The sequence below is a fragment of the Dendropsophus ebraccatus genome, chromosome 9 (assembly GCF_027789765.1).
Source record: "Dendropsophus ebraccatus isolate aDenEbr1 chromosome 9, aDenEbr1.pat, whole genome shotgun sequence".
Taxonomy (NCBI): domain Eukaryota; kingdom Metazoa; phylum Chordata; class Amphibia; order Anura; family Hylidae; genus Dendropsophus; species Dendropsophus ebraccatus.
The window spans coordinates 95,291,946-95,306,124 of NC_091462.1; the positions used below are offsets into that span (position 1 = coordinate 95,291,946).

Consider the following 14,179-nt stretch of genomic DNA (forward strand, 5'->3'; position numbering starts at 1 on the left):
TGCTTTGGTGACCAGGGCAAGGATGCCCACCACCACTGGTACCTGAAGTTTGGGACAATAGCTTTGAATGGATGGATGCCTCCTTTGGAGATGTTCCCCACCAATTCGTTCCATTTCGACCGTTATCGTGCAAATTCAAACGATACATCGTTCCGTGTAAAACCACCATAAGGGCCCTATTTCACCGAACGATTATCGTTCAGATTATTGTTAAATCGTTCAAATCTAAACGATAATCGTTCTGTTGAAATGCAGTTAACGATTAACGACCGAACGAGAAATCGTTGATCGCTTTATAAGACCTGGACCTATTTTAATCGTTGCTCGTTCGCAAATTGTTCGCATTGAATAAGACGTCGTTTGGTCGTTCGCAGTAGATACGAACGCAATTGCGAAGAAATAGCGAAGAAAAAACGATCGCAAATACGATCATAAGTAGCGATTATCGGGGTCTGACAGGTGGTGATGTCATCCTGTAGTTGACAGGAAGTCAGCAGACCCAGAACAGAGCACTTTCTCTGACACATTAAACACTGAGATTTTCTGTTGGTCAGGCTGGTGATCACATGACACAGTTAAAGCAACAACATGTATGGATGAAGCTATGCTGGAATGAAACAGATGGCACTATAGACTAGTGATGGTGAGGCAATATAAAGGTAGAAAAACTTAACTAGTGTGGCCTTAAAATCCACACAATCCACCTTTTTTTCTATGGGATTCTCTTGTAGTTTCACTGTTTCGCTGTTCATATTGACTGGTGGCCTAGTTAGTTGCATGTATTAATGTAGTTCTGATGTCTGATGGTTTACATGAAAAGAGCTAGATATTTCATAGACGTCTATACTAAGAGTCCAAATTAAACGCTGTATCCAATAGTCCATGTGAGTCAACACAAAACTGTAAAGTTTTAGGATTTGACCTTAAAACTTGTGATATTACCTTTCCGCTTTACAATGACTCACTGAGGATTAGTGTGTGTTTTTTTCTATTAGTTGTTTCAGTTACTTGCGTGATATTTTTGTAGGTCAAGTATGTCACAAATTCTTTTTTTTAAGATACAAGATTTATCCAAAAAAGCGGTGACCAAACACTTTTGAAAGTTTCACATTTAACAGATTTTCACAATTGGGGTCATCCAGGTCGCAAGAAGTATGGCTTAGGGCCGTATTAGACTATATTTCAGAGCAAGCAAGCGCCAACCTGTCAGGTCAGCGCTCGCTTGCTCCTCCTTCCCTGATCGCTGTTGTTGCTATTGGCCCATAGGAGAGAGCGCCGGTCTGCTGCTTCCACTCTTATTGCACACAGCAACAGCCAGCAGATTGTCGATATCGTATCAGGATTTTAGGTCATGCTTTAAATCAACGATCAGCCGACATTGTACATGATGGCTGATCGTTGATTTAAGACATGACCTATTACACGAAACTTATATCGGCCAGAATGTATGGCCAAGTATGGCCCATTATCCCTTTGTCTAATAGTACCCTTAGGCTGGGTTCACACTACGTTTTTGCAATGCGTTTTTTTCATCCGTCTTTTTGCAAAAACCGGAGGCCTTTGTGTGCATCCGTTTTGATCAGTTTTTCCATTGACTTCTGTCATAAAAGAAACGGATCAAAACTGATCTGTTTTTTTTTACGTACACAAAAACGTAGTTGACTTCATTTTTGTGTCCATTAAAAAAAAAAAGATCCGTTTTGATCCTTTTTTTTTATAATGGAAGTCAATGAAAAAACAAATCAAAATGGATGCACACAAAGACAAAAAACGGATTGCAAAAACCTAGCGTGGACCCAGCCTAAGGCCAGATTTCATCATCACATGATGGAGGCAAACAGCACTGAAAGATTCCATTGATTATAATAGGGTCTGTTGGGTTTTTGTCATGGTATCCAATATTTTACTGGAAAAAAATTGATGACAGTTACTATGTAGGTGCCTAATGAAAGATTTGATGTTGATGTGGATCTAGCTATGGAGTGACCCATATATAGAAGCACTAAGTAATGTTCCAGCTACAGGCCATACCAAGATGGCATCCGCTACATATAAAAATAAAGACGCCCATACACCTACAACAGCTATCTCTCTGTTCACCCCATAGACATGAACATTGTAAATGTGTACTGTATGGGGAGAGGGAATGTAAGCCACTGCCAGACAGCCCTGGCAGCAGTTTATCTCCCTGAAAACAAAAGGATCAGGCAGTTATAATCCAACGTGCCTGATCTTTCTCTTCCAGTCTCCATCTGTCATAGGAGAATCCGAAGACCACCATACACATTAGACAGTTGGCCAGTTCTTGCCAAAATCCTCAGGGTTGTCTGAATTTTGACTGATGTATTTGGATATTTTTATGATTGCATCATCAGCCTAGAAGAGGATTCTTTACTGTAAGAACAGCTTAGATTCTTTACTGTTACTGGACAGTGAAGAGTTTTTACTGTAAGGGCAGTAAATATTTTGTCAAAGAATAATGACTGATCTGACTGTAATCTGAAGGTAACTTTTGAGAGAACTAATATTGCCAGGTACATTTAAAGTGTCACTGTCGTGAAATTTTTTTTTGCAGAAATCAATAGTCCAGGCGATTTTAAGAAACTTTGTAATTGGGTTTATGATCCGAAAAATGCATTTTTATCATGAAAAAGCAGTTTGAAGCTCTCCCCCCTGTCTTCATTGTTCTCCTATGGAGAGAGCTAAAGAGAAGACCAAAACAGGACAACAAAGAGTTAATCTACAAATCCCTCACCCGTTATCTGTTCTGACCATCACCAGTGACCTCCCTGAGCTCGGATTACAGCTGTCACCCAGCTCCATGCCTGTAATCCTCTGTTATCTGCTTTCTGCTGCCGGCTAACTCCCTCCTTCCTCCTCCCCCCTCCCCTCTCCCTAGAGCAGACAGGGTACGTCTCCTGCAACAAGTCACAATTTTCAGATTTTTCAGAGTGGATGAAAAAGAGGAAGGAGGGGGGGACCTGGGAAAAGGCTTTTTACATGCAGATAATGGCAGATTTGGCTAATAAACCCAATTACAAAGTTTCTTAAAATCGCCTGGACTATTGATTTCTGCAAAAAAAAAAAAATACGACAGTGACTCTTTAACTTTACAAAATGTCCTGGTGTCAGCAAGTTGTAGTTAAATGAGTGTCACTATGTCCTAAGGATTTAACTCGTATAGACATTACATGTAAACTCCATTGATTCTAATGGGAACAGTGCAATGCTTCATTTGCCTTATTGTGGTTCATCAGGGAACTTGATGACTCTCTGCTGGGTTCCCTTCAGTTTCTTACTGTGCTCTGGGGGTCTTAGCAGTGGAACAAGTTGAAACTGACTGATCATATCTATAATTTAATTTTTTTTTAATGTTACGTAAGGGTGTGTCCAAGATTTAGTGATTGTATCCATCAACTTTGTATCCAGTGTAAAGTCAATGCCCATGATCTTTTTGGAAAAGTCAAGGTTGGTCTTCAAATTTATGGTGGATTATGGTGTCTTCAACTATGGAAAATTTCAGACTACCAATTGGGATTGGCCAAATGTTTCCTCATTTAAGACCCATATATGATTGTATGAAGACAGATTTAATTGTAATTCTTTCAGATTTTCCAAGAGCATTGCGCCGAAGAACACTCTGTTAGGCAAGACAATTTCTTACAGCAGCAGATCTGGCTTACTTAAGCACAATAGCAATTTATAGTTAATAGCATAACCCACTAGAGACCGTCGTTTAATTAAAATAGGGATAAAAAGAGCAGATAAACCCATAAGTGAGGAATGTGATGTCATTCCAGGGTTTTCGACTGCAAATTAGTAAATTAGAGCAAAAAGGTTCATCTATATGGAGTCATATTAGTCTATTTACCTTAGACTCTCCATCAGTAATTAGACTGAGAATCAGCATAGACCATCAAACACATGACAGTCAACATCGGAGGGATGTCCTTAGCTGTCAGATATTCTATTCTACATATCTGCTATTGAGCCAGATCTACTGTATATACCCATTAAATAGAGCAATTTCCAGATTTTGCCCAATTTAAGATCTCGCTGTTTTTCCCCTTGAGTTGAATTTCAATAGAAATCAATGGTTAATGTTGCATGACTGTAATTGAGGTTTGTGCAACAACTCATTGATTTCTATCAGAGTTGAAATTTGTCATAGCTGTCATAAAAATAAAAAATAAAAATTGAAAGTGAACTGCGAAATTGGTATTGTTTCATAAATTGTCCGGTCACCCAACTGGAATGCCATTGGTTGCATTATAATGATGTCTGCAACACTTATCTGTCTTCCATGGTCGGGTACTCTTCTTCTGCGGTTGCAAAGTAGACAGTGCAGGCAGGGGCAGGTGACTACATCTGTGCCCAACAATGCCAAGCATTAGTGCAATCTATGAGGAATGCCTCACACTGCTGGTTTCCATACATTACCAGTTCATGGAGGCCATTAAGGTAGCCAGTTCTAGTATGGAAGAAAGAACATCAGGGCACAACAGAGCCATTTAACTTGACAGTTTATCTAAAGTAACCATCCAACTATGGGCCCTATTCCACCGGACGATTATCGTTAGCATAATCGTTAACGATTAACGATCTCAAACGGCCGCTATTGCGAAAGACCTGAAAACGTTCACTCATTTCCATGGAACGATAATCGTTACTTATGATTGTAATTGCGATCGTTTCTTCTTCCGTATTTCTTCGCTATTGCGTTCGTATCTATTGCGAACGACCGAACGATGTCTTATTCAATGCGAACGATTTGCGAACGTTTTGCGAACGAGCAACGATAAAAATAGGTCCAGGTCTTATAAAGCGATCAACGATTTCTCGTTCGGTCGTTAATTGTTACTGCATTTCAACCGAACGATTATCGTTTAGATTCGAACGATTTAACGATAATCTGAACGATAATCGTCCGGTGGAATAGGGCCCTATGGGCCCTTTTTACACAGGTCAGCTTCAACAAGTGAGCTCCAAGCTCTGTGATCGACGCTCGTTCGATGTGCCTTGACAAGGCATGATCAATCCTGCAGCCGGTCTACACCAAAGATCGCTGTATCGTTCATGCATCCCATTCAATGTATCATTGTAGGCTGCACATCACCTGTTTACACAGGGAGATGTGTGGCTAACAATGATGTGTTGAATGGGCTGGCGAAAAGATCCAAGTTTGCTTGTTCATCAGTCAATTGCTGGTCTTTTTACCCAAAACGATTGTCGACAATGATGGTTCCCAAGAATGCTCATTTGCCCAATGATCGGCTCCTGTTAAATGGCCGTAAGAATTTGCTTTACTGTATTACTATGGGTATGATTTTTCGGTAGATTTGGATAACACGTCTATGAGGACATGCTGTATGCGTTGTCTTTTTTGCCCACCAGCGTAACCAAAGAAATTAATTTTCTATCTACTTGACTACTGAAAAACTACAACTCCTATAATGCAGATGGCATTGTATCAACCACATGTTAGAGACCCTTGAACTGCAATATACAGCCTAAGGCTATGTTCACACTGTGTACGAATCCGTACGCAGTTCTTACGCCGACGTACATGTGCGGCTGAAACTACGGGCGTGCGAAAAATAGACATGCGGCCGGATGCGTACGCACTGCGAACGTACGCCAGTAGTATAGTTGTGCTTCCCTAGCTTGTTTCGAAGCCATCTGAAGCAGGTCATTTATTTGGAAATCTTCGCCCAGCCCAATAAAACTCACAGAACCTTTTGGATCAAAAATCAAGTTCAATTGGGCTGAAATAAGTACTTCGTACGGGACCGCATGAGTTCAAACATTTCTGTCCTCAAACAATGGTCTTGTTCATTTTTCCCGGCGGCGTATACAATGCGATCGTAAGTTCATATGTAGTGTGCACTGTGCAGCCGTATATCGTATACTTTCAAGCGAACGCATCAACCTCAAAACTACATGCGTATATTCACGGTTTGCACTTCAAGCGGAAATATATACGAAGTGTGAACATAGCCTAAGACATCATACCACTTTTCATCTGTTCTTCTATGATATCTACTGCACCTATTGAATATGAAAGTATGAAAGTCTAGTCAACATTTAGTCAATACTTGCCTGAAATAGCGTTCATGGTTTAGATATCACCTTGGTTACAGTCTCAGGGAATCCCTCAGTCTTGATTATTCAGCTTAAGAGAAGCAACATTGTCAGATCACTCCGAATAAGCAACCAGGAGACAGTATTTACTGCGATTTTCCAAAACAATGTCAAATTCCATGCGCCGTAACAAGAGCTATTTCCGAAAGCTCAAGAACGGGATGCGTTAGAAATACCTATCAAGTTATATAATGAGGCTACGGAACAATCACAACACTGAATAGACTGTCATCGACTCAAAGGGAAGAGGGATAAATGAAGACAATAGGGCTTATTTAACAATGGGATGCAAAGTACTGATGTCTGAGAATGATCAAAATGGGTTCTGCGCAATCTGTTATTTGTGATCTAGTGGGAGCCGGTATTTAATTGGGTGACCCAATGAATTTCTATACATGTTGTCAACGAGCAGCGGAACATAGTCAAAGCCCACTAATCTTTTTTCAGAGTTTATATCTACATTGTGGCTATATCTACATGCATTACTTATTGTATACCATACACAGTAAGTCTGGGATCACAGATCAGGTACCTGGCATATCTTGGGTGAGAAGTTTTAGAATGGACTCCTACCACTCCTACCTACACCACCAAGTCGGCCAAACCCTACTGCAGGTGGTGGGTTCAGCTGACAATACAAGATATATGGGGGCCTCTCAACTCTCCACTCTTAATTGTTGGTGGACACTGCTTCCTGCAGGTTTTCTCTCTTTATACAGATGGGTGTCTGTCTGTCAGGAGCTGGCCTTCATGCTTGGCTCCCAGCACCACAATGTCCCAGCATCTGCAACTGTCGACACCGGAGCGCATACCGGAATGTACAGCCAGTTGCAAGGAGTGTGCCAACAGCATCCCTTATGACCTGCCTGGCTGGTTGCTAGGGATGCTGTGCGACTCCAGCCTCCATAAATATGCTCTCCTGTGTGTCCTTCCTTGCCTGCGATAGAGCCTCAGTACCTGGGAGTGACTAAGCTAGCATTATCCTGATTGAATTCCTGGTTTCCTGATTCTTGTTTTTGGCTTCCCAACTTTCATTTTGACTTACAACTTTGTACCGCACTGACCGTCTGTTACCGTCCTTGCTACCTGACCCTGATTTATTCCAGTTTGTTTGTTGTTTTGTGTTTACACCTGTTCAGGCTAGGGACTGTCGCCCAGTTATGCGCTGCCACTTAGGGCGGTTGTGGTAAGCAGGCAGGTGTCAGTGCCAGGGCCTCACCTGTCTCGCGTCCTTCAGTCCCGAACCTGACACTGTCATAGATTAAAAGCTATTTCTCATAGTATTATCAGGGACTCAACACAACCTTCAATTTTCTGTTCAAAGACATTTTGTCAAATCACTTTTTTAGACAGGCCACTGCCCTCCCTATAGAGCCTTAGGTGGCTGCCTACTCTGCTTGCCCCTTATTCCAGCATTGGTTGTGCTTGACCCTGAAAGATAGTTTTGATAATATCTGTTGAATTGTCATTGTAAAATAATGTCAAAAATAGTCTCTACTTTTGGCTACCTACTCTTGGACAACCCAGTGAAGTCTTTCATTTGACACCATTTTCTTCTACTTTGATCAGTTTTTCATAGAGCTCTTATTTTTTATCCATTCTAGCTTCAAAGGAGCAAAGGTTGTAAGTGAATTCTAGATGACTATGGCTAGTCGTATGAAGCAAGATCCTGATATGACGTCAGATGAGAATTGGGCCATGGACCATCTTTAATGTATGAATGACATTGATGTAAAGATTTGAGCTTTTTCCTCGCTTCAGAACAAACAGTATAGATGTATATTTTTTCCAATTAGATGTTCTACCTTGTCATATCAAACAGATTGTCAGCTTTAGAAAACATGTTCAAATACTCTCTTAGTTACTCTGAATTATTAGAAGTGGGTCCCTCTTTCGAGACCTCTTTCAATTTTTCAGAAAATCCAGCTATATCCATACATTACATAGACAATATATTGATTTTGGTAGGAAACGTATAACGTTATATATTCTCTGCGGCAAGACTGTGATTGTAATATTCCTTTTCTATAAGTCTTTTTCAAAATCCTGGATAGATCTAAACAATTGCCATTGGCTATGACAATATTTTTATATAGATGAACAGATGTTTAAAGGGGGTACTCTATTGTAATTTGGACAACTCGTAAAAAATATCCCTTGACTAGTGTTGAGTGAACTTGCTGAAAGTCCAGGTTTGCAATGTTCATCTGAACCTTAACACTCGGCATTTGACTCCCGGTCTCAGATGAAGTTGGATAGGCTTCCATAGGCTGTATCCATATTTTCCAGGACTCCCTATCGCATTCAACTTTTCCAGATGCCGGGAGTCAAAAGTTGAGCGTTCGGGTTCAGAAGAACATTCCTGAGCCGAAACTTTAGGCAAATTCACTCAATGCTACCCATGACAATAATCTTGTCACAAAGTGTCCCCCTGGAGTTAGCAGTCATTTAGGTGGTAAACTGGTAGCAAGTGTTCATGTCTCTGCACACCACCACCACAAGGGAAATTAGTCACTGCACAGTGCCAAGTCAGAACTTTGGGTTGTCTGTAGAGATGAGCGAACCTCGAGCATGCTCTAGTCTATCCGAACCCGAACTTTCGGCATTTGATTAGCGGTGGCTGCTGAAGTTGGATAAAGCTCTAAGGCTATGTGTAAAACATGGATATAGTCATTGGCTATATCCATGTTTTCCAGACAACTTTAGAGCTTTATCCAAGTTCAGCAGCCCCAGCTAATCGAATGCCGAATGATCTGGTTCGGATGAACCCGAACCCGGTTCGCTCATCTCTAGTTGTCTGTATAATGTAGAACAGGACAGGTCCTCCAGAGAAAGAGACACTTTTTGTAGCTTCTCACCACTGTGGCCAAAAAGTAAGGATCCTGAATAGAGGACCGCTTCTATTAACCTAGAATTCTATAATAGGTAATATGAAAATGGGTTTTCTAAGCCCATCATTTCGATAAGGCAAGAATATATAGAGACATATCAAGATGTCTAAGAAACATGTCTTTCTATTTTGCTATGACAAGGAAAAATTGGCCCACCATTGAGCAAACGTGACCTCGGTAGCTAGTGGGGAATACATTTCCAAAAGGACTTGTCTTCTTCTGTATCAGAAGAAATGGGAAAAAAACAAAGCCAAGAGATAAAAGAATAAATAAGGTACCAAAGAGCACATACACATATTATGAAGGAGACACCTGACATATCTCACTGGATTTCGATCAAAACTTTGACCTTCCAAAGTAGTAACCAGTAGATAAGTGGCGGTGAGACAAGCAGATCAGGTGAGCCAGGCATCCTTATCGGCTGTCATTTCCTATGCTTTATCTTCTTCGTAAGAGCAGATATGTTTGTATAAAACTAAAAAGGAAACAACACAGCGCAAGACGGAGAATTTTGGCTGCGGGTGAAATACCTAAAGCAGCATCGACCTTTCGAAACATAGTTAATAGATTGAGCAAGAGGAAGGAATCATTACAACATTTTGACAAGGGCTTTAATATTTAATGTTTTGCACAGCAGAAGCGATGGTGGTGAATGAAAAGCTCACCTGCAGAAAATGTCAGCTATACTTAAAGACAAAGAGGAGTCGTGGTCTGAACGAGATTCATTTGGAGCTTCTCGGCAAACCACTTTTTTTTTTTTTAATTACTTTTGAAATGTTTATTTTAAAAAATCATCGAGAAATTTTAAGAACGGTAATTGCTTCTGCCGTCTTTCATCTGCGGCGTCTAGTCGGTACATGAAAGACTTACAAAGCAGTGGTAAAGAACCCGTACACTTTAGATTAAAGTTGATGAAAAGGTTGATATCAACCAAAACAAACCTTTCGGGGAATATTTGACAAAAAATAATTGTTTTTAGTTGACGGAGAAAAAAAAAAAAGACTGACATTGTCTGAGATAAGGTCGGCCATCTTTGAAATTTTCATTTGATGGTCACAAGTTTATGAATGATCTTATCATGAAAGGACATTCCCGGAAGGATCATTCATCATTCACAGTGTCATCAATCATGTATGAGCAGTCCGAACAACTGTTATGGCCAATAGAGAATAAAGTGTATATGGCTGCATTACCGGACGATAACAGCTCATTCAACGGTTGGTCGACCATCAACTGACTTCTACGTAATGAACATGGCCACCACATATCTGGTACTATGTACTGTAGTGTTGAAGATACTAATATGAGAACTTCATGGCTATAAATACCATTAAAGGGCTTATCCTATCATGGAAATGTATCAACCATGCACAGAGTAGGTGATGTGTTTGATCTGTAGGGATCCTACTGCTGGGACCCCCACTTATCATAGGAATGGTGTCTCCTGTGATCCTATGTGAATGGAGTTGCAGTTGATCTTGCAAGCTGCCATTCTGTGCACTTTCTATGGATTGCTGATGTTATACTAGGCTCTCTCCATCAGTCCCAGCTACTGCCATTTCATTCCCATAGCAAAACAAGGGGGGTTCTTGTGATCAGTGGTGGTCACAGCCATGGGATTCCTTACCAATCTGATACTTATCACCTATCCAAAGGTTAGGTGCTAAAGGAAATGTCTCAGCTCTATATCATACTCATGAATAAACAAATGCTACCTGTGTTTTTAGCTAATATTTGCAAAGTTATAAAATCATGTTTTACTTCTAAGCTCAAGTGTCATAGATGCAGTGCCTAGCTGCATCTTGTGTGCCTCCTCCCTGCCCCACTTCTCCCTTTTCTGCATGGTTGAAGGCTAAGAAGAAAAGGGGTGAGGTAAAGATGAGGCATGCATGCTGCAACTAAGCACCGCCTCTCTGACTCTTGAACTTGGAAGTAAAACATGATTTTATACCTTTGCATGTGTTTCATCTCCCTATCCACTCCCTGCCCATGTCTGCATCTGAGAGCATGATATAGAGCCAACAGATTCCCTTTAAATTTTAATCACTTGGGGATTCAATCACTTCTGACTACTATAAAAGAGCAGCATGCATTGCAGTTCTTGAATATGATAGCAACCCAAACAGAGGCCAGTATAAGGGCCCTATTACACGGGGCAAAAAATCGTTATATCGTTCGAATTTAAATAATAATCATTCTGTGTAATTGCAGGCAACGATCGAAAAATCTTTGTATGTCGGTGATCGTTGATTTAGATCTGAACCTAAAATTATCGTTTATCGTTTGCTATCATTCGCTGTAATTCCACGTTCGTTCGCTCAAGTTCCGCATTTTTTCACTAATCGTTCAGTCTAATTGCATGTTGCCCATTGTTTTTCTGAGATCAAAAGGAATAAACGATCGCAATAACGATCGCAATAACATATTGTAAAGTGCTGCGGAATCTGTTGGCGCTATATTAATAAAAATTATTATTATTATTATTAGGCTATGTTCACAGTACGTAAGAGACCGCCGGTCTCTGCCCGGATCAGCGCGCGCCCGCATCAGAGCTTCCCCCTGCACACTATGAAGCTTGCGGCCTTAGCCGCTTGCTTCATAGTGTGAACTGACAGGGTTTCCTACGGCCGCAATTCATTGAATTGAGGCCGCAGAAAACTGACATGTCAGTTATTTGCGGCCCTGTACGGGATCCCGGCTGGAGCGTATACGATGTGTATACACTCCGACCAGGATCCCATTGAAACCAAGGCATTGTTCCACCCTGCAAAAACTACGGCCGCTGCTTTACGTAGTGTGAACATAGCCTTATATCGTAATAACGATCGTATCTAACGACCATCGTTCTGTGTAATATGGTGAAGGATTTCAGGTTAACGAGTTAAAAATCGCTCCGTGTAATAGGACCCTAAGTCCAAAGGATCTGTTGTCACCATACTGATATGTTGGATGAATACAATGGTTTATTTACCTGGTTTTAATTTATTTTGAATGAACCCTATTATGGTATGTCAATAAGAAATAAAGGAATAAAATCCGGGCATGTCATGACCAGTTGGGGCTATTCAGACCATATTATGGGTAACAGTGTCTGACTGGGCTCTACAATGCATTGCCTACATTCCCAAAGCCTTTCTGCTCAGCATACAATGTGACACGTCTTGGGTATTCTATGGGGAGAAATTAAAACTCCGTTCTTGGCGTCAGAAGAATGGGATCAGGGCTGATGCACGGAACAGATTTCAGGACTGGCAATGGCAACTCATTTTTAAAGTCCCTTTGAGAGAGAAGACATCTTTAACCCCTGTAACCTTTGCTTGGTTTATGGAAGGCCTAAGCTGGCTGCAATATAAGGTAGAAGCTTGAAAGATCTGACCCCAAGCTACTTACTGTATGACCCCTGTATCGTCCACCACTCTGATTTCCCTTCCTGGCTGGCTCAGTAAGCCTGTAAATTTCACTCGACTCCCATACTGTCATGTTATTGTTGCACTTTGATTCCTTGTTGCTGTATATTGGCCAACACGAAATGGAAATAGATGGCAGAAGTATGCAATTACTGTCTGCTCCGACATCAATGGAAAGGAGTGGGTGGCGATTGGAGGGTTTGGCAACATTTACTAATGAATATTGTATTTGTGGTCATGATTCACATTATAGAGTCGTCAAACATCATGAGACACATAGAAAATGCCGAAGCAATGTTTTTAATCATTGCTTGAAAGATTCTCTTTAACCCCTTAAGGACCCGGCCTACTTTGCATCTTAATGACGCAGCAGTTTTTTTTGTTCAGCTGGGCATTTTAATTGCCTGAACTTTTTTAATTCTTCCGTTGATGTCATCAAACAGGGGCTTGTATTACTGCCTGATGAGCTGAATCTCTGTAGGGGGTACAGGATCCCTTGTTTACCTGCGGGTGGGGGGTAGAAAACGACATTAATATAATCATTATATTATACAATATAATATTACAATGATGACATGATTCCCCCCGTGTTTTCCTACTTTTGCACAATAAAAACACCCTTTTAAGAAAATATTTTTTTTTCTACGTCACTGCATTCAAAGGCTCACTACTTCCCTTTTTAAATGGGTATTCTGGAGAAAAATGTTTTCAAATTAACTGGTGTTAGAAAGTTATACAGATTTTTACATATATATATATATATATTTATATATATATATATATATATATATATACATATATATATATATATATATATATATATAATTGAATCCTCCAGTACTTAGCTGCTGTATGTCCTGCAGGAAGTGGTGTATTTTTTCCAGTCTGACATGGTGCTCTCTGCTGCCACCCCTGTCTATTTTAGAAACTGTATAAAGCAGGAGAGATTTTCTATGGGGATTTGCTACTGCTCTGGACAGTTCCTGACATGGACAGAGGGGGCAGCAGAGAGCACTGTGTCAGACTGGAGAGAATACACCACTTCCTGCAGGACATACAGCAAATGATAAGTACTGATTTGAGATGTTTGAATAGAAGTAATTTATAAACCTTTAAACATTGTAAAAATATTTTCTCCAGAACACCCCTTCTCTTTTTCCCTCTAGGAGTTTGAATATCTTATATATCTTTATCACTTTTGGAACATGTTGCAATACTTGTCTATTTAAATGTTTGTTTTTTTCCTGAAAGTGTAAGTGTTGTCTGATAGTGTTCGAAACATAACAGGCCAGGCAGATTGGACCCTGCCTGGTAAATATTACCACCTTTTTAAATGTTTTTTTTGCTTTCCTTTTGCAAGTTTTCTACACTGTTCTCTCCATTGCCTCACTTCCTGTTTCGTGTACATCTTGTATTGAACTTAAAGCTCACGCTGTACACTTTAGGTGGGATTTTAGCCAACTTTATCTATCTTGTTTTTACCTCAAAACTACATCCATACTTTGAGAAAGATAGTTAGAGGTGGCTAAAATCCCACCTATGGTGTACAGCAGGAAGAGGAAGTCTCTTATTACTGCGCTGCCGTGTGTTCATCTCCCCACTCTGTGCCTGTGTGAGCAGGACGGCCCCATACACATACATTGTGCGCCCATCCAGGTAATGTAACACTTCCATGGGAGAGAATGCACCACGTGGCTCATTCTGATTGGTCATGGTCTGAACACTCACACTCTGACATTT

At 40.6% G+C, this 14,179-nt stretch overlaps 1 protein-coding gene across 6 annotated transcripts in view; it reads left to right on the forward strand.

Annotated features, from left to right (window-relative positions):
• The window catches only part of ELFN1 (extracellular leucine rich repeat and fibronectin type III domain containing 1), a 444,895-nt gene that overhangs the window by 80,048 nt on the left and 350,668 nt on the right, over positions 1–14,179 (forward strand). Inside the window, exon 1 of one of the 6 annotated variants that reach the window (XM_069982046.1) lies at positions 10,260–10,303. The exons of 4 other annotated variants lie outside the window; for them this stretch is intronic. The gene's annotated coding sequence lies outside the window, so the exon portion shown is untranslated. Of the gene's footprint in view, positions 1–10,259; positions 10,304–10,323; positions 10,408–14,179 lie in introns of those variants that run through there. One more of the 6 variants, XM_069982047.1, reaches the window with a different exon arrangement.